At 39.5% G+C, this 23,376-nt stretch overlaps 1 protein-coding gene across 6 annotated transcripts in view; it reads left to right on the top strand.

The window, feature by feature from the left end:
• Positions 1-877: 877 nt before the first annotated feature.
• Positions 878-23,376, top strand: part of LOC134374859 (zinc finger protein 420-like) — an 87,297-nt gene continuing 64,798 nt past the window's right edge. For 3 of the 6 annotated variants that reach the window (XM_063092917.1, XM_063092912.1, XM_063092918.1), the window contains exons 1-3: positions 879-955; positions 9,241-9,366; positions 9,618-9,710. The gene's annotated coding sequence lies outside the window, so the exon portion shown is untranslated. Of the gene's footprint in view, positions 956-4,124; positions 4,273-9,240; positions 9,384-9,617; positions 9,711-20,247; positions 23,139-23,376 lie in introns of those variants that run through there. The other 3 variants (XM_063092913.1, XR_010023368.1, XM_063092914.1) reach the window with 3 other exon arrangements.

The following is a 23,376-nucleotide window of genomic DNA, read 5'->3' as shown; positions in this document are numbered from 1 at the left end:
AATTATCAGATGCTGACTGTGTAAATTGGCACAAGGATGAAGGAATGGACCTACCCGATATTCCTGCTCTTTTATTTCACAATACACGCTAGAGCAGTTTTTCCACTTATGTAGTACAATCCACTGAAGACTGACAAATTAGTTTACTGGATGAGAACAAACACTTTTAAAGGCTTGGAAGAGAGCTACCATGTTAATTTCTCATTTGTTTAACCATTTAAAATAAATTAGACGCATGATTTTTTTCATACTCTAAAACTCATGTACAAAAATAAAAGTGGATTCTATAATAGTAATAACTATATGACAACTAAAAGTAAAATTACTTATTAATACCATGCTGTAATTGGCCCACATTCGAATTTCCCCATTATTCTCCCGACGTCCCATGTTGTCAAACCAGGATTTAATAAAGAATCAGAATTCCACCTCGAAATAATGTGGATAGGGTCCAGTCCTGATCCATCAGGTCCTGGTCTCTCGGAAACAGGACTCCCTGATGGGAAAATAAAGAAAATATTCTCCCTTCCTCCCTAAAAGGTGACTGCAGAGGCTTGTGGGAAATGTAGTCTTGCCCTCCAATGACGTCACCAGCAGAGGAGGAGAAAAACAGCTATCCCGAATTCCTTCCACAAGTGCGCTGCTCCGCCCACTCCACCATCTTGTAAAGGTATTGTCTTGCTCTCCAATGACATCACCACCTCGGGAGTATGGCAACTGGGCTTTCTATATTTCTTCTACGTATGGGCTGCTTCACTCACTCCGCAATCCAGGAAACGTAGTTTCGCCCTGACGTGACGTCCCCAGAGCAGGACTATGTGAAGGGCTTTTCCGGGTTTCTTCTGCGCATGTGCGGCTCCGCCCACACCGCCATCTTTTGTCTGGAAATACTGGTTGTTGTGGCCGCAGCAGTGCTGCTTCTCAGGTCCAGGGGTTGGATTATGTCTCCTTGAAGGTGGGTAACAGGGTGAAACCCTGGGGAGCGGGACGGGTGTCCCGACACTTGGCGGGGCAGAGGGGCCTTGGGCCTTGGGTGGGCGGGGCCTGACGTAGGGCACAAGTGCGGACCTGGCCCCGCCGGGGAAGGGGCGCCTGGGCTGCGCTTTACGGCTCCGGTAAGAATCTGGTACCAACCTGTATGACATTCAGATTATTGTGAGGTGTGTGCGTACTGTTACGCTGTGGCAGTTGTGTTTGTGGGGTGTCTTGGTGTCCCTTCAGAAAGTCAAGCTTCTGGTCCCCTCCCGCTTGGTGCAGCCTGCCCAGCACTCCTGTTTTCAGTTTACAGGTGTTTATACGGGAACTCGTTTCCCAGGACAGTGACTTCTAGGAGGGAGATTGGGCTACTGGATGATGGTCCCGTTTTCTTCAGAGTAAAGGAGGTGTTACAGGAGGACGCCGTAAAAATAGGATCCCCACCTGAAAGAACTCTCCTCTGGCCCAATCTCTTTCACTGCTGCAGTGTGTTACTGTGAACTCATAGGGAGAGGCAGGAAACACCCAGGCTTGGGACAGGAAGCAGAGTTCATCGATGGCAGCAGCGGCTCAGCGGACTCCAGTCACAAAGGCTGAGCCCCGAACGCAGCAGGGCTGTTTCTTTTATACCATAGCGTTTCCCGGGTTTTTGCAGCGGGGCAAGGAGGTGACCTCATATGGTGATGTCTTTCTATCAGGAGTGGACAGTCCCAGTTCAGTTAGCCAATACAGCAGAGCAGACATGATAGCAGGATGGAATGACATGTATGATAAAAGCACGGTGGTCCTGGCTCAGTTAGCCATTACAGTAGAGTAAGGTGTACCTGGGCAGAGCATGAGTGTCTCATCACTAGTGCTTGAGAGCAGAGGCAAAAGTCTCAGAAAGGTAAAGGTCCTAGCTTTACACCGCCCAAGCAATTATTATTGATCCTAGTGCCGAGATGCACAAGGGTTTGGGTTGGTAGTACTTCCTTCAGTAGCTATCAGAGACTAGGTGATAGTGGAAGGTTTGGACAACTTTCAGAAGGGAGAGTGAGTTTGAGAAGAAGAGGCAAGGACCTAGGAAATGTTACTTATTGAAGGGGGTTTGAAGATATTCTGTGGGGTGCAGGAATAGCATGTCATAGCTGAGAGGATCTCTCTGCAGTGCTCTCTGAACACACTCCCATTCCTTCAAACTTCCCTCATTGTTCCCAGTGTCTGAGCTCTCTCAAACCCAGTCTGTCACGAATTTTGACATCTAGAGATATGTTGATGCTCCCTCTTATCCTGATAGTTCTTACTGGTAGTTCAGGAAACTTTGCCAAGGTAGTTCTGCCTTGTAAAAGAAAACAAAAAAGAAAAGGAAAAAAGAAAATGATTGAATTTGAGGAGATATGACTTGCCCAGGGTCATATGATTTGTAGATGTTAGATATCCTGACATTTTTGGCTAGTGTTTTCCATTTTGCCATACTTAAGTCAAAACAAGTGTTTCATTACTTTTGAGATTACTGTGACACTGAAGTCAACCTAGAACTAACGCTGCTATCACATATGTTGCCTTAAACATCCCTGTTCTTTTTGGCTTATTTTTTTTGTGTGTTCTTTTGTTTTTGGTACCTAGACCCTGGTTTTACCATCACCTTGCTCTAAACAACTGGCTAAGCAGCTAGTCCCTTCCTTATTCATTTTTAGTTTCAGCACTTTCTGTGGATTTACTGAGTTCAAAGGGTATGTAACACAAGTGTTTTCCACTTAATGTCAGTAACCTGTTCTTGGAAATCATAAATTCTGCAGGAATATAATAGGAGTCTATTTTATGTGATTTTAAATGGGAAAATTAGACTGCATCACACTCCTACTCCAAAAGATTTTTTTCAATGTAATTAAAATATAGTGCAATAGTTATTTATAAGTAACAGACTCTTTTTATGTTTTATGTTTTTTAAACCAAACAGACTTTTTTTATTATGTTAAAAAAAAAAAACTTACAGCATTGTTAACTGATGTTCAAAGCAGTTGATTTTTGTGATTACCATGACCTCTATTAGAGCAGGTAACCTCACTGAAGTTCACTTAGTTGACATTCATTGTGATTTTCAAAACTTGTAAATATGGCTGTGAAATTCATTGTTTTTGACATGTAATTTCTTTCTCTTCCACATAAGTTTGTTAGAAACATATTGAGTTCTGGGGGCTTAGATGTACTAGCTTGTGCTGTCTGAGGAACCAACCAAAGTTCAACAGCTTTAAAAAAAATCAACCCAGATGCTAACACTGAGCAGCTGCCAAACAAAACCAAAACCAAAACCCAACCATTTTCTTTGCTTAAAGTTTGAGGGATCCACATTTTGGGGTGTGCTAGCTGGGCAGTTTTATACTGGTGTTTTATGGATTACAAATAAGGTTTTAGTCAGCTGATACCTTGACTGAGGCTGATTGGTTCAAGATGGCTTCACTCACTTGTCCTGTGGTTTGTGCTGACTCTTTGGTAGGCCTTGTGTCTCCAACAGATCAGTCCCAGACTTATTCACACTATGACCCTGTGTGTCCATGAGGCAAGCACCAGTGGCCACTACTTTTCAAACCTATGTTGCATGACACTTTCTAATGTGCCATTGTCCAAAGCAAGTCACATGGCAAAGCCCAGTTCATTGTCAGAGTATACTTTATCAGGGCTTGGGTACAGGGAAACCTGTCAGTGGGCAACATTACTGTAATAGTGTACCATGAGAAATCTACTTTCCGTACATTTTTTATATAATCATTGGACAAAAATGTTTCATTGCAAGGTGCATATTTTTCACATATTTATGTATATAAAAGCAAGATATGTTGTGGAAATGCTCATTGGGTGTCCTCTATATAATCTCTATATTAGTAAAGAAATAACTAATACAGCCTATTTCTATAGCATTAATTTTAGCAAGGCATTTTTTTTGCTTAAATTATTAAATTATATGTTTAGATAATATTAATTCTTTCTATATCAGTAGGTAATGTATGTTTTCATTAACTTAAAAATAAATTGTCTAATGTGTTCTAATTAATATCTTTGTAAGTGCATCTTTAATGGGCTATTTTTGGCCTTATTGATGTATTTTCTGCGATAGAGAGTTTTTTTTCTTCTCTCTCTCTCTCTCTCTCTCTCTCTTTTTTTTTTTTTAGGTAATTTGTAAAAAGTTTTGGGCAGGAGAATCTAGCAGAAAGCCACACACTAGTTCTGTATAATCCACTGCATTTGCCATCTCTCCCAGTTATGCTGCCACAGTGCTCTATGCATTTCCAAGAGCAACAAAAAACAAGTAAATGTTTGGTGAGCTCGTTGTTTCTTTCTCACTTTATTTTACATTGTATTTTATTAGCTTTATGGGTGCATGAATTAAAATGGAAAAGTAGATATAAGTAAAACTCAGCTTGAAGTAAATGTACATGTACGAGATTAAGTGGACATATAGATATAGCAGCTACAAGACCTCAGAATTGTCTAAGTTGAGTGCAGATTTGGCTCTGGTGTTTCCGAGGTTATCTCAAGAAGGTAATCACATTTATTACACAATTGGAATGGAACCTGAGAAGAGAGTATGATAAATTCTCATGGGATATGAAGACTCGCTGGCAGCAAATTCTAAAACATTGTCTCTATTGGAAAGTTTTTCACTACCAACCTGGAAATAAACACTTTTCACTTTCTGCAGAGGTAATAGTTACCTAGTGTAAAAACACATGTTATTTAATAATGTTTTTCTAAATTATTTAAAATAGTTTGGTCTCAGACAGCTTTTGGAAGGCTGTACTTGATTCACAGATAAAACCTGGAATTATAAGAAAAATTACAGTCAAATCCAATGAGTATTCTCTAGTATTTGCCTAACTTGAATCTTCTGCCACATTTGACATTATTGTTCATTTCTTCTGGAAATTTTTCTGTTTTCTTCTCCTTAACAACCTTATCTAAGTGCTCCGTCCTGGGCCCTATTCTTCTCACTCTGCACTTCTTAGTTACCAATTCAGTCCTTTCTAGTTTGCACTCTTGTTTATCTGCAGCACGGAGCTCTTTCCCAGCCTTCTGAGCATAGTTTAAACTCTCTTTTGAATGCTCCTTTGTAGCTATCGAAAAGACTCCACAAGGTCAACAAATCCAAAATAAAATCTACATCCTCCTCTCTTCTCTTACATGAGGTATCACTCCATCTGGCCAGTGACCCAAACCACCAAAATAGAATTTCTTCTGGAGTATTCTGTGTTTCTCAGGTCTAATTTTGTCTGGCATCTAATCCTGCTACTTTAGTTTGTTTGTTTTATTCTAATTTCTATATACAGTGCCAGTATAGGGGAGGAAGAAACACAGTAACTTTGTTCCATTCAGTAAGGAATGTCATTCTTGTGAAAACCTGAAGGGTGTGTGTGCTGGGTGATGAGGTTTAATCTTTGGTGAATTGTGTTTTTAGACAGCACATGTGGTGATATCCTTAGGAGTTTTTCTATTATGTGTTGCTCTCTTTTGTGTGTGAGGTGATATTTTATTGTAGTTTTGATTTTCATTTCCCAAATAATTAGTGATATTCAGCATTTCTTTACATGTTTGTTAGTCATTTGTATATTGTCTTTGGAGAAATGTGTATTCAAGTATTTTGCCCATTTTTTAACCAGGTTGTGTGTTTTGTTGTTGTTTAGTTGAAGAAGTATTATTCAGAGTGTTTTGTTTAATTCCACACTTTTGGGGATTTTTCAGGTATTGTTTTGTTACTGATTTCCAGTTTATTCCATTTGGTTTGAGAACACACATTGTATGATTTCTATTATTTTAAATTTGTTCAGGTGTGTTTTATGGCCCAGAATGTGGTCTCTTTGGGTGGTTGTTCCCTGATTGAGAAGAATGTCTATTCTGTTGTTGTTGGATGATATAGTCCTTAGATATCCATTATATTTAGATCCTGATGTTAAGTTTAACTATGTCTTTACTGCTCTTCTGCCTGGTAGATCAATCCACTTTTGATAGAGGGTGTCAGTCTTTGGTTGTGATGGTGGATTTATGTATTTCTCCTTGCAGTTGTGTTAGCTTTTGGCTCACATAGTTTGACAATCTGTTGTTAGGCACATACACGTTAAGAATGGTTGTATTCTTGGAGGATTAGTGTTTACATCATTATGTAATGCCATATTTAATATCTGATAACTTTTCTTGCTTTGAAATCTCATTTGTCTGAAATAAACATAGCTACTTTGTTTTTTTCTGGTTAGTGTTGTCATTGTATACTTTTCTTTATCCATATACTTAGAATTCATGTGCATTTTTATATTTAATGTGGATTTCTTCTAGATATCAAATGTGTATAATTGGGTATTGTATTTTGATCCATTCTTAAAATGTGTCTTTTAATTAGTACATTTAGAACATTGAATTTCTATGTGATTATTGGGCTAAACATCTTTTGTAGTGCAAGATGAATACAAAATAGAACTATGTTTTCTTCTTTCTTACCTCAGTATACATTGAACTTGAGTCTAATCTAGTTCATGTAACACATTATTTCAGGCATGTATTCATACTTAACTGTTCATTGTTGTGTTAGTCCATTTCTATTGCTTATAAGAAAATACCTGAAACTGGATGATTTAGAAAGAAAATGAAATTTATCCCCTAGTTTCAGAGGCTAGGAAGTCCAAAGTCCAGGGAACACATCTGGTGAAGGCTTTCTTTGGTGGTGACTTCAGTGATGACATGGTATCATATTGCAAAATGGTGAAGCAGAGAGAGGAAGGGGGGGCAGGTGCCTACATCTTTTTAAATAACCAGCTCTCATAGGACCTAATAAAGTGAGAATTCATTCACTACTCCCACCCACTAGGAAGAGCATTAATCCAGTCATGTGGGATCTGCCCCCATGATTTAAACAGCTCCCAACACTGCCGCATTGGGGATCAGATTTCCACATGTTTTGGGGATCAAAACATTCAAACTCTATCATTCTGCCCCTTGCCCCCCAAAACTCATGTCACCATCACATACAAAATACAGTCATCCCATCCCAACAGTCTCAGAAGTCTTAGTTTGTTCCAGCACCAACTTAAAAGTCCAAAGTCTCATCTGAGACCAAAGGCAAAACTCCTTCTAGCTGTGAACTTGTAAAAATCTAAAACAAGTTTATCTATTTCCAAGATAGAATGGTGGATGGAACAGACATTGGGTACACATTCCCATTCCAAAAGGGAGGAGTAGGTCAAAAGAAAGATGTAACAGGTCCTGAGCAAGTCCAAAACCCAGCAGGGCAAACATTAAATCTCAAAACTGGTGAATCGTGCACCTTAACTCCATGTTTAATGTCCATTGCATGCTGGCATGGGGGTTGGGTTCCCAAGTCCTTGCACAGCTCTGCTCCTATGGATTTCCCATTCTGAAACCACATGTCAGCTCTCACAGCCTGGTGTTCCACCCTGGTAGCTCCACAGGTCTGGGATCTCCATGGCATTCCCACTCCCATTGCTCCACTAAGCATGGTGCTGATTGGGTGTCTTTGCTGCAACCCCAGCCCTGTGTTTCTGCTTGGCATGGCTTTAATGAAGGCTGTATGCAGTGAATCTGCCCACGACAGATCTCTTCCTCGGCCCCCAGACTTTTCCATATATCCTTTGAAAGTGGGTTGGATGCTCCCTTTCCTTCCCAGCTCTGGCATTCTGTGAGCCTGCAGGCCTAACACCACGTGGACTCTGCCAGTGCTTCTAGCTTGTATCTTTCAAAGGTGTGAGTACAGCTACACCTGGGGCTAATTTAGCCAAGGCTGCAACAACAGGGTTATGGAAAGCAGCTTTCCATTGTGGTTCTGGGCAGTGAGCCCTGGAGGGCACCTCAGGCCTGTTTCCCAAGACCATTTTGTCTCCCTAGGCCTTTGGGCCTGAAATGCAAGGGTTGGCCCCAGAGGCTTCTGCAATGCCTTCAAGGACTTTTTCCCTTCTCTTGATGATCCCAATCTATTGTGTTAAACTTCTTAGTGCCATTGATTTTTTACTTCTGAAAATGCTCTCTACTTCTCTACTATGTGGCCAGACTGCAATTTTTCGAAATCTTTATGGTCTGCTTCCCTTTTACATTCTGGCTTTCTTTTGTGCCTTTGCCACCACAACTCAGCATAGGCTGTTGCAAGTAAACATTCAGCTTCTTTAATGCTTTGATGCTTAGAAATTTCTTCCACCATATACCATGGTTCACAACTCTTAAGTTCCAACTTCCACAAAGTCCTAAGGCATGGACATAACGCAGCCAAGTTCCTTGCCAGTTCATAGCTAAGTTGATCTTTGCTCCAGTTTCCAAAAAGCTCCTTCTTTTTTCTATCTAAAACCTCTTTAGAGTGGTGTTTACAGTCCATATTTCTATCAGCACTCTGCTTGCCAGCATGTAACCAGTCTCTAAGGCATTCCAAACTTCTCTCATCTTTTTATCTTCTTCTGAGTCCTCCAAACTCCTCCAACCTCTCCTCAACACCCAGTTACAAAGCCATTTCCAATTTTCAAGTATCTATTATAAGCAACAACCCAATTCTCTGGTACCAATGTTCTATATTAGTCCTTTTTGTGTTGCTATAACAGAATTCCTGAGGCTGGGTTATTCATAAAGAACAGGGGTTTATTTGGCTTAAATTCTGTGACAGCTGCATCTGGCATGGGCCTCAGTCTGCTTCTATTCATGGCAGAAAACAGCAGGCAGCTGGTGTGCCAAGCAGATCACGTGGTGAGAGGAAGCAAGAGAGAAAGAGAGGGGTGGTGCCAGGGTCTTTTTAAACAATCAGCTCTCACAAGAACTAATAAAGCGAGAAACCACTCACTATCCTGAACCCTCAGGGAGAGCATTAATCCATTCATGAGGGATCTGCCCCCATGACTCAAACAGCTTCCAACCCTGACACATTGGGGATCAGATTTTCACTTGGGAACCACACAGTTGAACTCTATCAACAGTAGATCATAAAATTTGTGGATGAGAAGAATTTTATTCATACTTTTATCACTAGCCACAAGGATGGTTTTAATTCATAAGATAAAGCCTAAGGTAAATATATGGGAGAGAATACTACAGGTGTTAATAGTTAATTTTAATAATTAATAGATTATGATAGTGGCATATTTCTACTGTGACTTTTACTGCTTTCACCATATACAGTACAAGGAAGCTGCAACTTGTGTAAGGTACATGTGACACACATACACACACAAAAGGGCGAGCTTCCAGGTTTCTGTTTAGTGACCCAGGGCTGGTCATTGACTTCAGGAAATTGTGCCATTACAGGGGTTGGTGTCATTTGACCATGTGGCTGTGGAATTCACCTTGGAAGAGTGGCAGGATCTGAACAATGCTCATAAGACCCCGACAGTGATGTGATGCTGGAGACCTAAAGCAGCTTGGTGTTGTTGGGTGAGTGAATCTCCATGGTAAGTCCCAGGAATAATAGTTTCCTCTTTATTGATAAATACAGGAACAATTTATAAGGTTTAATGCTATTCAGGTAGGATTCCATTCCATGAAGAATGTTAGTGTCATCTGTCTCTAACAGAAAGATCAAATTGGCCTCTTAATTGCATAGCTTCTGAAGCCAAGTTTTTGGCTTCCTTCAAAGTACCTATCCTAGCAGTTTGGCAAAATCCTACATTATTTTCCACTAACAGGATGCTGCATTACCAAACCTGAGGTGATCTTCAAGTTGGAGCAAGGAGCAGAGCCATGGATGACTGGTGATCCTCCAAAACAGAACCTCCCAGGTCAGTCAACACATACTGGGAAGAAGCCAGGAAGAGTAAAACTCAAAAGATGTTGCCCAAGTTCAGCTGTTTCTACCAATTTTTTCCATTTTCCAGAGCTGAGGATGACTCATTTGCATGTGCAGGAGCAAACACACACATTACATGATCTCCATGGAGAAGTCACACATGCATATCCCACATTTTGTTTTGCTGATTTTTTTGACATTTACCCCAAATGTAATTCTTATTGCTCTCAGACTTTTTTCTTTTTTTTTTGCTTTTCACTTTCTCAATATTCTTAGTTGCCCTCTTTTTTTCATTTCCATGGACTTTTCTTCTTCCAGAAATTTATTCATACATTCATTTATTTTTTTTGCACATTTTGAGACGTTCCCCCCCCCCTTTTTTTTTTTAACCACTGGTGATTTTATAGTTGTACTTATAACAGCGATGATGTAAATGTTGTTCCTCTTTCATAGAATTTATATTCTCATCAGAGAGAGAGAAATAAGAAAATAATATATGTAAGTAGCTGTATAAGAACCATGAGGAATATTTCACCAGAATAAGAGACAGAGGAAAATGAGATGTGATAATTTAGGAATGATTATCAGAGAAGGCAGTTTTAGAGGGATTATTAAATATTTATTTTGTTATAGCTTCATTTCAAGTAAATTTTTCTTAATTATGAACGAATAATACATAGGTAAGTATAAAATACAGATTCGAGGGTATACTTCATTATTAGAGATAAAATTCAGAAGTTATTTAAAGTCATACTTATAGAAAAGGTCACCTATGGAGAAAAAGAAAAATTCAGCATTAAGACTTGTGTACTATGACATCAGAAATCATGAAGCTGAGGAGGACAGCATAGGAGCATAGAAAAGGGAAGTCCTGGACTTGATTGAATTATCAGGAGATTGTGGGTTTGAAGGTCAGTAAACCAAGGCTTCATGGTTGTGAGGTCAGATTTCTGTTTGGGTGTGGAGTTTGAACTTAGCATTTTCCACTTCTTTTTGTGGAAATGATTCTAGAACAACAAAGAGAATGAGAATTTTACAGGGAACTATTTTCTATGAAAGTAGGAGACAAGCTGAAACTCCAGTGTACAAAACAAAAGCCTTCAGAAGCAGTGAATTATCAGTAAGGGGTATGTGTACCAAAAATTGGGGGACAATGCCAGTTGATCTCAGAAACAGCTCTGAAAACATTTTTCAAAGACAGTGGGCAAAGCCTGGGTTTGCAGAACCAAATCCTTTAGACCATCAGGAAGGCCTGCCCAGAGTGGTGGACTGGGGCTTCCTGTACCTATTATGGTTTTGATAAGCAGAGTAAGTCAGGTTAAATTAGGAATTTGGAAGAAGCTGTCTTCATCTACTATGGGGAAAAAGAGACTTTATATTTGGGGGGGGGAGAGAAAAAGCCCTACCTTAGAGAATGGCTATAAGCACATTTCTGCTTAGCACACAAAGGGCCCTCTTCTGCACCTGCAAGTAGCTGATCCAGGAAATCCTTGCCATCTTCAAAACAAAATAATGAGAAAAATTACTAGCATAAGACAGCATGAGACACTGATATTACAAGAAAACAATAGAGAAAAAGAACTAGGTTAAACAAGTGGCGGGTGAGGAGCACTTAGTTGAAAACTGGATAGGCAGTGGATAAAAATTTCTATTAAATATTTCTTTATGAATTACAAAATAAAATGAGTCAATTGAAGACATGATGCAACATTAGAAAATCCATTAATATAATTTCTTACATTGTGTGAGTAGAAATAAACACTATATACTTATGAAAACAATACCAGTATTAATCCGTTTTGTGTTGCTTATTACAAAATACACAGAACTGGGTAATTATAAAGAGAAATGAAATTTATTGCTTAATGTTTCTAATGCTGGGAAGTCCAAAGTCCATCATGTGGTGGTGACAGTGACCCAGGGATCTCGCATTGCAAGATGGTGGAAGCAGAGGGAGCAGAGAGAGTGAAAAAGACAGACTCTTTTCTTCTTTTAAAGCCCTCAGAGCCACACTCTTGACCACCATTTTTAATACATCCACTATGTCATGGTCCTACAATCCAGTCACCTATTTAAGGCTTCACCTTTCAATTACCATAATAGGATTTCCCACCCTCTTAACAGTCACAGTGGGGGCTAAGATTTTAATACATAAACTTGGGGGAAACAATTCAAGCTTCAGTGAGTTTTGGGAGGTCATAATTCATTCCACTACATTCTACCCCGGCCCCCAAAACTCATGTCTTTTCACATGCAGATACATTCATTTCATCCCCAATGTCTTATCTTGTTTCAACTCAAAAGTCCAAAGTTCAAAGTCCCATCTGTGAAATCAATAAAAGTTATCTACTTCAAAGATACAATGGTGGGACAAACATAGGGTACATATTTCCATTCCAAAAGGGAGAAATAGGCCAAAAGAATGGGGTAACAGGTCCCAAACAAGTCCAAAACCCAGCAGGGCAGGTACTAAATCTCAAAGGTGGTGAATCTTGTAACTTGACTCCATGTTCAACATCCTCTGCACACTGGTGTGGGGGCTGGGTCCCCAAGTCCTTGGACATCTCCACCTCCTGTGGCTTTCCTGGTTGCAGGCCACACTTCAGCTCTTCCAGGCTGTTGTTCCACTCTGGTATCTCCACAGGTCTGGGGTCTCCATGGAGGTCCCATTCTCATGTCTCCACTAGACATGGCACTGATGGCAACTCCTACCTCATGTTTCCATTTGGAATTGCTCTAGCAAAGGTTGTCTGTGGTGACACCACCCCTGCAACTGATCACTTCCTGGACCCCCCAGACTTTTCCATACATCCTTTGAAATCCGGGTGGAGGCTACCAAGGCTTCTTAGCTTTGGCAAGTCTGCAAGCCTGCAGACTAACACCAGATGGATTCTGCCAAAGCTTCTGGCCTGTATTTTCGAAAGCTGCAAGTCCAGCCACACCTGGGGCAAATTTACTCACAGCTGGAGGCAGCTTCCCAAGGTGGTCCTGGGCAGTGAGTCCATGGAAGGATCCTTAATACTGTTCCCCAAGACAATTCTGTCTTCATATGTCTTTGGGCCAGAAAGGGAAGCGTTGGCCCCCAGAGTCTTCTGCAATGCTTTCAAGGACTTCTCCTTTCCTTGATAAGCCCTTTCCTTTGTACTAACCTTCTTAGCACCATTGTACTTTTTCTCTGAAAATGCTCTCTGCTTCTCTACCACATGGCCAGGCTGCAAATTTTCCAAATATATATACTCTGCTTCTCTTTTAAATTCTGGCTTTATGTCATGCCTTTGCTGCCATAACTCAGTGTAGGCTGTTGCAAGTAGCCATGCAGCTACCTTAATGCTTTGCTGCTTAGAAATTTCTTCTGCCAAGTACTCTGATTCACAACTCCCAATTTCCAACTTCCATGAAGTCCTAGGGCATGGACTGAATGCAGCCAGACTCCTTGCCAGTTCACAGTAAAGTTGATCTTTGCACCAATTTCCAACAAACTGCTCCTTCTATCTGAGACCTCCTCAGAATGGCCTTTACTATCCATAATTCTATAAGCACTCTTCTTGCCACCATGTAACCAGTCTCTAAGACATTCCAAACTCTCCTTCATCTTTTTGTCTTCTTCTGAGTCCTCCAAACTCCTCCAACCTTTGCCTAACATCCAGTTCCAAAGCCACTTCCACATTTTGAAGTGGTCGTTGTAAGCAACACCCAACTCTCTGGTACCAATTTTCTGTATTAGTCCATTTATGTTGCTTATAACAAAATACTTGGAACTGGGTAATTTATAAAGAAAATGAAATTTAATTATTAGAGTTTCTGAGGCTGGGAAGTCCAACATCCATCTGGTGGTGGTGACAGTGACCCAGGGGTCTCACATTGCAAGATGGTGGAAGCAGAGCAGATAGAGAGCAAGAGACAGACTCTCCTCTTTTCAAAGCCCTCAGAACCATACCTCTGTCCACCCTTTTTAATCCATTCAGTACTGCATGGTCCCACAATCCAATCACCTCTTCAAGGGTCCACCTTTCAGTTACCATAATAGGATTTCCCACCCTCTTAACAGTCACAGTGGGGGCCAAGTTTCTAATATATAAAACATGGGGGACACAATTCAAGCTTCAGGGAGTTTTGGGGGGGACATAATTAAATCTACTACAGGAGGCCAGGGGACTCTAGTGCTTCTAGCTTTTGTAGGTGTTCTTTGGTGGTGTTAGACCTTTACTAGTTAAGATCAAATGCTGTCTCTAATCTGGGTATTTTGTTTTTTCTTTCGGTTCTGTGTTGGATTATTTTCTGTTCCTGCCAATTTAACTCTGCACTAGAACTAATGTGCTGTCCTTTGGTTACTTCTACAATGAAGGAAATTCCTGTGGAGCCAGAACTTGAACCTTGTGGTTGAGCTAAGTTGCTGCTTTGCTGCTGATTCTGTGGGGAAGGCTTTTTGTGCAGCTCATGTTTTGATGGTTGATCTTGTATGTACTTCTGTGTCTTGTGAGGTCTGGTACACCTGCGTTGTGTGAAAACTCTGGTCTAGGACTGAGTCTTTTCAGCAAACTGTACCCCCTGCAGTTCTATATTCATGACGAGTCTGCACTGAGTGATCCTGTGCTAATTGGAGGGCAGATCAGCTGTCCATGCTATTCCTCAATGTTCCCCGTGCTGGGCCCATCTCTCCCACTGCCCACATTCCAAACATTTCCCACAGAATGGGGCTAAGCACTGTTCCCTTGTGATGACACACTGGCCTCTGAGTAGTTTTTTTCTCTTGTCTGTGATTTCTCTCTCCTTTGTGAGACCACAGAAACCTTGTTAGTGATCTTGCTGGTCTGGGATCACCAAGGTCCTCTTCTCCCCTGCCACTTCCAAGCAACATCATACAAAGGGCACAGCTGTGACTTTTGCCAACTCTTGCTCCGTGTGCTCACCAGCTCCAGACTTAAAGCATCTGAGGCTCAAAATGGTGGGAGTGATTTTTTCTTTCTCTCATCGTGGCTTTTCCTGCCTTCATGAACTCTGTAGGTCTCTCCTCCTCTTCCCCTGAGGTCTAGCAGCTGCTGCTTGTCTGTCATTGCTTTTAATGGTCGTAAATTGGTTGATTTTGGGGAGAGAGTGATGCTGGAGATCATTTATTCTGCCATCTTGACCAGAAGACTTACCTCAGAATTTTTGATATTAAATGTCCCTTCTTTATGTTTTGTTAAACTTATTGTCTAAAGTACTGTGTTTCTCACTTTTTTCCTACTCTCCTGTTGTAGGTAAATTTGTATGACCATTATTACAAAACTCTCTGTAATGTAAATATAATTTTTTCTAATGTTTGTAGCTAACACAGAGCCAGTCAGTGTGTTGAACAGAAATACTTCCATGAGAATGTACAAATAAGGTATAGAACTGTTAAGAGATTAAATCTGCAATCAGTTAAACTGCTATAAACAGCAGTATTTATCTTGTTCTAATCAGTGAAATGGAGTGTTTGGAAGGAAGATGTATCCATTATTCCTATTCCTCATATTTTTAAATGGGACAACATAATAGATATGATTGTGTGTATCATGTGCTCTGTACTTCAGGAATATCTTGTGTTTATATCTGCAGCGATGGAGTGCTGTGTTTGTATCTTGCCCTAAGAGGGGCAACAGAGTAAATCCTAGTTCCACTTGTGTATTGCCTTGTGCATGGTTCTTATTGCACATAGTTATGAAGACCTAGCAATGGCCCCAGAGCCTGTTATCACAGAGGGAGCCTCCTGGAGCCTGCAGCAACCCCTTCTCTGTCCTCAGAGCCCTAGTGAGGGGAAGAGACCCAGGCCTCAAGGAGGGATAAGAGCAAGTAAGACAAAATGGGGTCCAGCATAAAACCAGAGGTGTGGCTGAGTGCAGGTGTTGCAGGGCTTTGTTGAGCAAAGAGGTGACTCCCACCTGCCACCCTTCTGTCCCCTAATCTCTAGTACCAGTCAGCATACACTACAACACCATCATTTCTTTATCATTTTTCAGTCTGTATTATTTTCTACCTTTTGTTCTTTAGGGGTTTAATTTTGCTATCTTTTTCTTGTTTTTTAGTTGGAAGGTTAGCTTTTCAATATCAGATCTTTTCAAAGTATACATATGTACAGCTATAAATTTTATTCTAACCCCTTTTTAAGTTTTGGTATGTCATGTTCTTGTTTTCAGTCACAAAATGTTTCTAATTTTTTTTGTATGACTTACTGGCTCGAGTTTGTTGTTTAATTTCCACATAATTGTGAACTACTGAAATATCCTTCAGTTAATCATTTTCAATTTAAATCTGTTGTGGTCAGAGAACATACTTTGTGTGATTTCAGTCCTCACATTTATTGAGGCTATTTTATGGCCTAACAAATGATGTTTTCTGGGGTCCTTTCATGTGCTTTTGAACAACATGTGTATTCTGTTGTTGGGTGGTGTGTTGTATGTATACATGTCTGTAAAGTCAATTTGCTTCATAATGTTGTCCAGGACTCCTGTACCGTTGTCAGTGTTTTGCCTTGTTGTTCTACCAGTAGTGAAAGTTGAACTGGACATCTCTAAATATTTATATAGAACGTTCTACTTCTATCTTAATTTCTTTCCTAATTATTTTCATTTAATGTTGGGCTTCTGTGTTTGGTGCATGTGTATCTATAAGTGTCATGAAGTTCTCCTGACTGACACTATTGTCATCATAAACTGTCCCTCTTTATCCCCAGTAACATTTTTGTTGTAGTATTTATTTTGTCTGATATTAGTATGGCCAGCCAATGTAGCTATCTTTTGGTTCTGTTTACATTGCATATCTTTTGCCGTTCATTAACTTTCAATCTATTTGCATCTTTGAATTTAAAGTGTTTTTCCTATACACAATATTTAGTTTTATCTTGTTTGTATTTCTTTAAATTCATTCAGGCAATTCTGTTTTAATTGACAGATTATAATTGTATATGTTCATCAGGTAGAAAGTGATGTTTCAACACATATATACATTGTGAAATGAAAATATCAGACTGATTAACCTTCATTAACTCACATACTTATCATTTCATGGTGAGAACGTTTAAAATTTACTGTTACCAACTTTGAAATATACAATGCATTACTCTTAGCTATGTTCACCATGCTGTGCAATACACCACAAGAACATACTCCTCCTGACAATTTGAAAGTTTGAACCATTTCACCAACATGTCCACATTTACCTTGGACCCCCATCCTCACCCTCAGCTTCTGGTAACTTCCATTCTATTTTCTATTTCTCTTAGATTGACTTTTTAATAGACCACATGGAAGTAAAATTATGTGGTATTTGTTATTTGTGCCTGGCTAATTTTCCTTAATATAATGTTCTCTAGATTCATCCATGTTGTCACAATTGGCAGTTTTTTTAAAAGGCTGAGTAAAATTCCATTTTTTATATGCATGACATTTATTTTATCTATTCATTACTTGATGTGCATTTCTGTAGTTTTGATATATTTGCTGTTGTAAATAATGATGCAGTGAACACTGGAATGGTGACATCTCTTTGACAAACTGATTTCAGTTCATTTGAATATATACTCAGAAGTGGGATAGTTAGATCTATAGTAGTTTTATATTTAGCTCTTTGCAAAAACTTTATGCTACTTTCCAAAGTGGTGTTCTAACTTACACCCCCACCTACAGTGTATGAGTTTTCTCTTTTATTCACATGCTCATGAACAGTTATTTTTCATCTTTTTGATAATAACAATTCCAAGAGGAGTGATGTGTTCTCACTGTGGTTTTTAAATTGTGTTTCTCAGGATTAGTGAAAGTGAAGATTTTTTTCATATTTCTATTGGCCATTTCATCCATTTCATGTGTTCTGTTGAGAAAGGTGTATTCAGGTTCTTTGCTCTTTTTTTTTTTTTTTGAGTAGGGTTATTTCTTTTTTTCTTATCAAGTACATTGAGTCTTTTATATGCTTTGGATGTCAACCATTTATCAGACGTATAGTTTGCAAATATTTATTGTGAATCTGTGGTTGTCTCCTCACTTTGTTAATTGTTTCATTTTCTGTGCAGAAGTACAGGTTTCTCTAAATACCACTATGTACTTGTGATGTATTTATTGTCATTCAGTCAGCACTATAATTTCCAGTTAATGTAAAAGTTGTATCAATTGTGTATCAAAATTTCATGTCTAACACAGAAGTGATTAATCCCATCTCATAGAAAAATGAGAGGTTGACTTTTTGGTTTGTTGCTCGAGGTCTCAGGCCAGTTGTAGAATTTGTCCACCATGCCATATTCCATTCTTCCATGGTAACCATGTTCTCGATTCTGGAAGCCAGGGTGGGTCTCATTAACCCCATTATGTCACTGACCTACCTGGCCTGGGAGCCAGCCAACAGAAAAAATCTCTTTATACTTAGCTCAATGTATTTTGGCCCAGGAGGTGCACACCTTGACTCCCTTCTTTGGCTTTCACTGGGTTTATGTGTATTGGGAATTTGAAACCTACCTGACGTGCACAAAGTTGAAGACAAGGTTGATCGACTTTCTGCACATTAAGAATTTTTACATATTCCTGTCAAAAGTGTCAGTTATATATCCTGTGCCCATATGTAGACCAACTACACATAGCTTCAAGTCACATTTCTATTTCTTTGTAAACCAGTGGGAACTATGGCGTGGAACTGACTGGCTTGGGATTCCAGCTTGTACACCCTCTTTTTTTTTTTTAGATCTGAGGGTCAGGTGGTTCTAGAACCTCTGGGCTCATGGTGAGAGGGTCTCAGTCCTCATCTTTCTGCCTTGGGAGACCAGAATGTGAACAGTCCAGACACCAGGAGGTTTGGGAAGCACTCTGGACCAGGTCACAGGCAGTCAAGCTAAGGCTTTACCCAGTTTCAGGACCCTAGAAGTGTGTAATGGTTCTTCCTTCTTAAAACATTCCTTGGGTCTACCTAAGATATTTTTAAAATTTTATTGAAAACAATTTTAAAAGGAGTCATCATGAGCAATATGTAGTACTATAACTAACTCCTGGTTTAATTTCATTACATATAAGAATTCACAGATTGAAGAACTGTCTGTTCTTGTATCAGGCACATTTCCTTCTGTGGGTGGGATACCTCTATTTGGGCTTCTGAATGTTTAGTCACTGGACAGCAGGAAGCCAATGTGGATGGGGATGTTTGCTCTCTTATCATACATAATGAGTGTAAAGCTGATTACTGGAATATTCATTGGACTAGTCCCCACTCAATACATCAAAGGGTCAAGTGTGTTTTGCCTGGTCAATTATGGGATTCTAAATTGGCTTCCTTTGGCAGATCTCTTGAACCACATAGTATAGCCACTAATGAAGGAATGATAAGAAATCTAGCTGCTGCCCTATGAATTTTTTCAGATTCCACTGCAAAATCTATTGTGCAGCAATAGCACAATATCTCTAGCCAGAACAGTCTTAGGTAATAGAATTTTCTTGATTATTAGCTCAGGAAGAGCTTGTCTATGTTATTGCTAACACTACATACTGTGCCTGAGTGAATTCCTTTGTGGCAATTGAGATTCAGTTCCATAAAATAAGAGAACAAGCCACAAGGCTAGTGCAAGCCTCACCTAGTTCTCCACTGTCATTTGATTTATATAATCAAATGCCTTTAAGTCTAGGTTAATGGCTTACAATGGTCATGTTTCCAATATTTTTACTTTGCATTTCTTTTTTAACCTGTGCATTCATTATCTAGTAAATCTGTGTAGAAATGCCATTCCTGACAAAATAATGTTTGTGAAGTCCTCTGAGATCATAACCAATACCTAAAAAACAGATAAATCAAACTTAAAGATAAAATCTAGACAACTCAGGCTCCAAAGGAACCGTTTCAGGCCTCTACATTTCTCAGATGTAGTTAAAAGTCTCATGACGCTGACGTACAGTATTTCACTGCCCCCAATTTGAGAGCAGATCTACTGACTGGAACATGTTCATCCCAGCATCAAGGGACACATAAAATCTGCCATTAGACTTCTTTATCTATGATGATTTCAAGTAAAGCTCTTCATGAAAGGGGAAAATGAAAAGGTGATGAAATTAATTTATGAAATACACAGAGAAAATAGACCCAGAAAAGGCAGAAAACTGGGGGCTCATGCTTGCTTGTCTGAGGTAAGAATTTTTCCAAGGAAGTTCTAAAACCCCATCAGAAATCCCTTCATATCTTCCATGCATCTCCAGCTTTGTACAAACACACATTTCTGTAACAAAGTTTGTCATTAAACATTGTTTGTCATTGTAGTAATTCAGATAAGATGTTCCAAAAAGAAACTGCCCAATAACGGCATCTCAGCAAATGAACTGAGGACAAATCTGACACTGAGCCTCTAAAACCAATGAACTGTTTCCAACCAGCTTATGTGAACTTCTCCCTTAATGCCAATGAAAGCTTCTCTCACCCTTCCATTCTTTACAGAATGCGTTCATGGCTTGTGGTGGTGTGCATTCCAGATATTAACCCAATTTTATATTCATGAATAAACAGCATATTTGGAGATTATTATTCTCTCCTCTATTTTTTTCTAGGTTAACAGAAGAAAAGTACCTTAACACGTTACATGCCACATATGACAACCCCAAAGCTAACACCATCTCCAATGGTGAAAAGTTTCAAACTTTTCCTGGAAGATCAGAAACAAGATCAAGATGTCCACCCTCCCCACCTTTATTCATCATAGTACTAAAATTTCTAGCCAAAGAAGCTGGGCCAAATATATATAAAAGCCAACCAAATAGAAAATTTGGGCTATATGATCTGTTTTCCTATTAATACAGTGATACAATGCAGGACTTCATATGAGTGTTTCTACTACACCACTTCTACCTTTTATATATGTAAATATTCTGGAACATATGTATGTTGCAATTAAACATTTTTCACCCAAATTTAAATAGAAAAAGTACATAATTACACTTCTTGTGGTATACTATTCCAGTAATGGTTCCAAATGACAAACCTTCTGCTATCCACACCCTCATGTAGTCCCCACTGACCACTTGGGCTTTGCCACTGGATTATTTTGGCCAAGAGGACATCAGTAAATGTAATGCAAACATACATTTTAAAAATACTTGCTACTATGGCCTGCGTTCTTAGTAGCATTCATATTTGGATGCAGCCTGGGGCTATTCTGTTGGAGCAAAAGGGAATGGCCAAGAGTCAGCACACACAGGACATGTAGCAAAGCCATGTTAAACCAACCTGCCTCAGTGAAGGCACAAGGTGCCTACAACCTCATCTGTAATCCAGACAACACCAATCAAAGAATTTCCTAACTTAGCCCATCCCAAATTCTGATCCATAGAAAGATGATTAAATTAAATGATTCTTTTTAAGCCAATACATTTTTGATGATTTCTTACATATGAAAGGCTGATATATCTAAGCATGTGAAAGTCAACATTTTTACCCATTTGAAGAGGGTGACAGTTTTCAATTACATGCCAAATACACTAAAGGGAAATTTATAACCACATGTAGAAGTTTTGAAAACCAGAAAAAAATCAACTGAATAAACTTCAGTGTGCTTGAAGCTATGTGCATAAAACAAAAGCAGTTTTTTGGAGATTAAAATAATGTGTTTTAAGAGTTTTACATCAGGGCCGGCCCATGGCTCACTTGGGAGAGTGTGGTGCTGATAACACCAAGACCCCAGGTTCGGATCCCATATAGGGATGGCTGGTTAGCTCACTGGGTGAGCGTGGTGCTGACAACACCAAGTCAAGGGTTAAGATCCCCTTACTGGTCATCTTAAAAAAAAAGAGTTTTACATCATAACATACTTCTGATACTTATATGGGAGCACTACACTGTTTTATTTTTTATGGGTTTTGAGCAGAAATGTGATGCAGTCTGATTTTCCCATTTCAAATAATGTAAACTAGGATTATTATTATCCTGCACAATTTATGATTTTTAAGAATAGATAACTGACATTAGGGAAAAACACTTGTTATCAACCCTTTATATTCACATAATCTCCAGAAAGTGTTGGGATTAAAAATAGATATGGATGTTTAAAATAAGGCATTTTTAAAGCAATGTATGTAAGTTGACTTCGATGTAAGAAAAATGATATCGAGTTGACTTCAATGTCAAAAATGATGGCAAAAATAAACATGTTTTGAGTTAATTGTGGCAAAACTCATAACACTAATCAAAAGCAGAAAGGCCTCAGGACGAATGGGTCACAAGCACATCTCTAGATGACAAATTGGGTGATAGACTAGGTTTAAGAGATCTCAATCTCTAAAAACAATCATTGAAGGGAAATTTGAAAACTAGATGTGTGAAAATTAAAAATAATTAAATAATATTAGTGTGTTTAGAGAGCACTGTAGAAAGAATATCTTTCATGTGACAGTATCAATCAACCCCAATGCACATCTTCAAGACCTCTCCAATAAGTAACACTTTCTAGGCTCTTGTCTATCATCAGTCAGACTCACCTCTCCCTTCCACAAATTTGTTCAAGACTTCCAATATCACCAAGTCATTGATAATTTCCAGAAATTGTAGTGTCACTCAACTCTTGTTCACTATAGGCAGTATAATCAGTAATTGCTTGGTACATGGAAAGATAGGGTCTTGCCCTCTCTGAAGCTCTTTTTCCTCTTCTCTGAGTGTTAGTGAGAGGCTTTAGGAGTGTTCTTTCAAGTGAAATGTCTATTCATAAGATGACTTCCTTCAAACTTTGTAAACCTCCTTTACTCTAAAGTAAACCAGACCAACATCTAGAACCCAAATTTCTTTCCTTGGAGTCACTGTCCAGGGAGACTAGGTCCTGTATAAACTTCTGTGACTCAAACCAGGAATGCTAAACAGGATGCACAGTACCAGAGGGGAACAGAGATTTCACTTGCTGAATAGACACCAAGAAACCACACAAACACAACTGCCACTTAGTAACTCTTGGTGTAAACACACTTCATAGTGATTTCTCTGGGAATCCGGGGACATTTCTCTAGTACTGCTAATATACTCAACAACTTATAGATGGGTAAACTGCTTGTTATTTAGGATAGTAACATTTCCCACATCCTTCAGTGTCAGAGATGTAATGAGAACTCACACTACAGACCTCTCATATGCACAGTGTCTGAAGAAAGCCTTCCCCTGCTCAGCTTAAGGAACCAGAAGACAAAAGCACCTGGTATCCTGGCAGTACACATTCTTCTGATAAAGGAATCACTGAATTCACAGCTCAAGTGACACCTTTTGCAGACGCAGATCTGCAGACGCCAGTGCTAGTGTTGGCCACCTGTCCTGGCCTGGATCCTTAGCTCACAATGGTATGTCAAGTCTGGGCCAAACAAGGTCCACAAAGGTTTCTACTTCACTAGGTGGTGGGACACACATCCCACTCCCCAGGGTTCCCTGAGGTCCTCAGGGGCTCCTCTTTCATTCTCATGTTTACCTTCAGAGACAAAGAACCCATCCCCACAGCCTACAGAGCAGTGTTGGAGAGCTGCAGGGTCTGAAATGTCCTGACAGAACATGGATGAAGCAGCACATGCGCAGAAGAAATAAAGATCTTTTTTCAAGGTCTTCTGCTGATGACATCATTGCAGGAAGAAAACATTTCCACAGGCCTCTGCTCCAGTCCCTTATATACCAAAGGTGGAAGTTTTGTTTGTTTCACTGGGAGTGAATCC

The sequence above is a fragment of the Cynocephalus volans genome, chromosome 4 (assembly GCF_027409185.1).
Source record: "Cynocephalus volans isolate mCynVol1 chromosome 4, mCynVol1.pri, whole genome shotgun sequence".
NCBI lineage: Eukaryota > Metazoa > Chordata > Mammalia > Dermoptera > Cynocephalidae > Cynocephalus > Cynocephalus volans.
The sequence above is the reverse complement of the archived record's forward strand: the minus strand, read 5'-3'. Positions and strand labels throughout refer to the sequence as shown.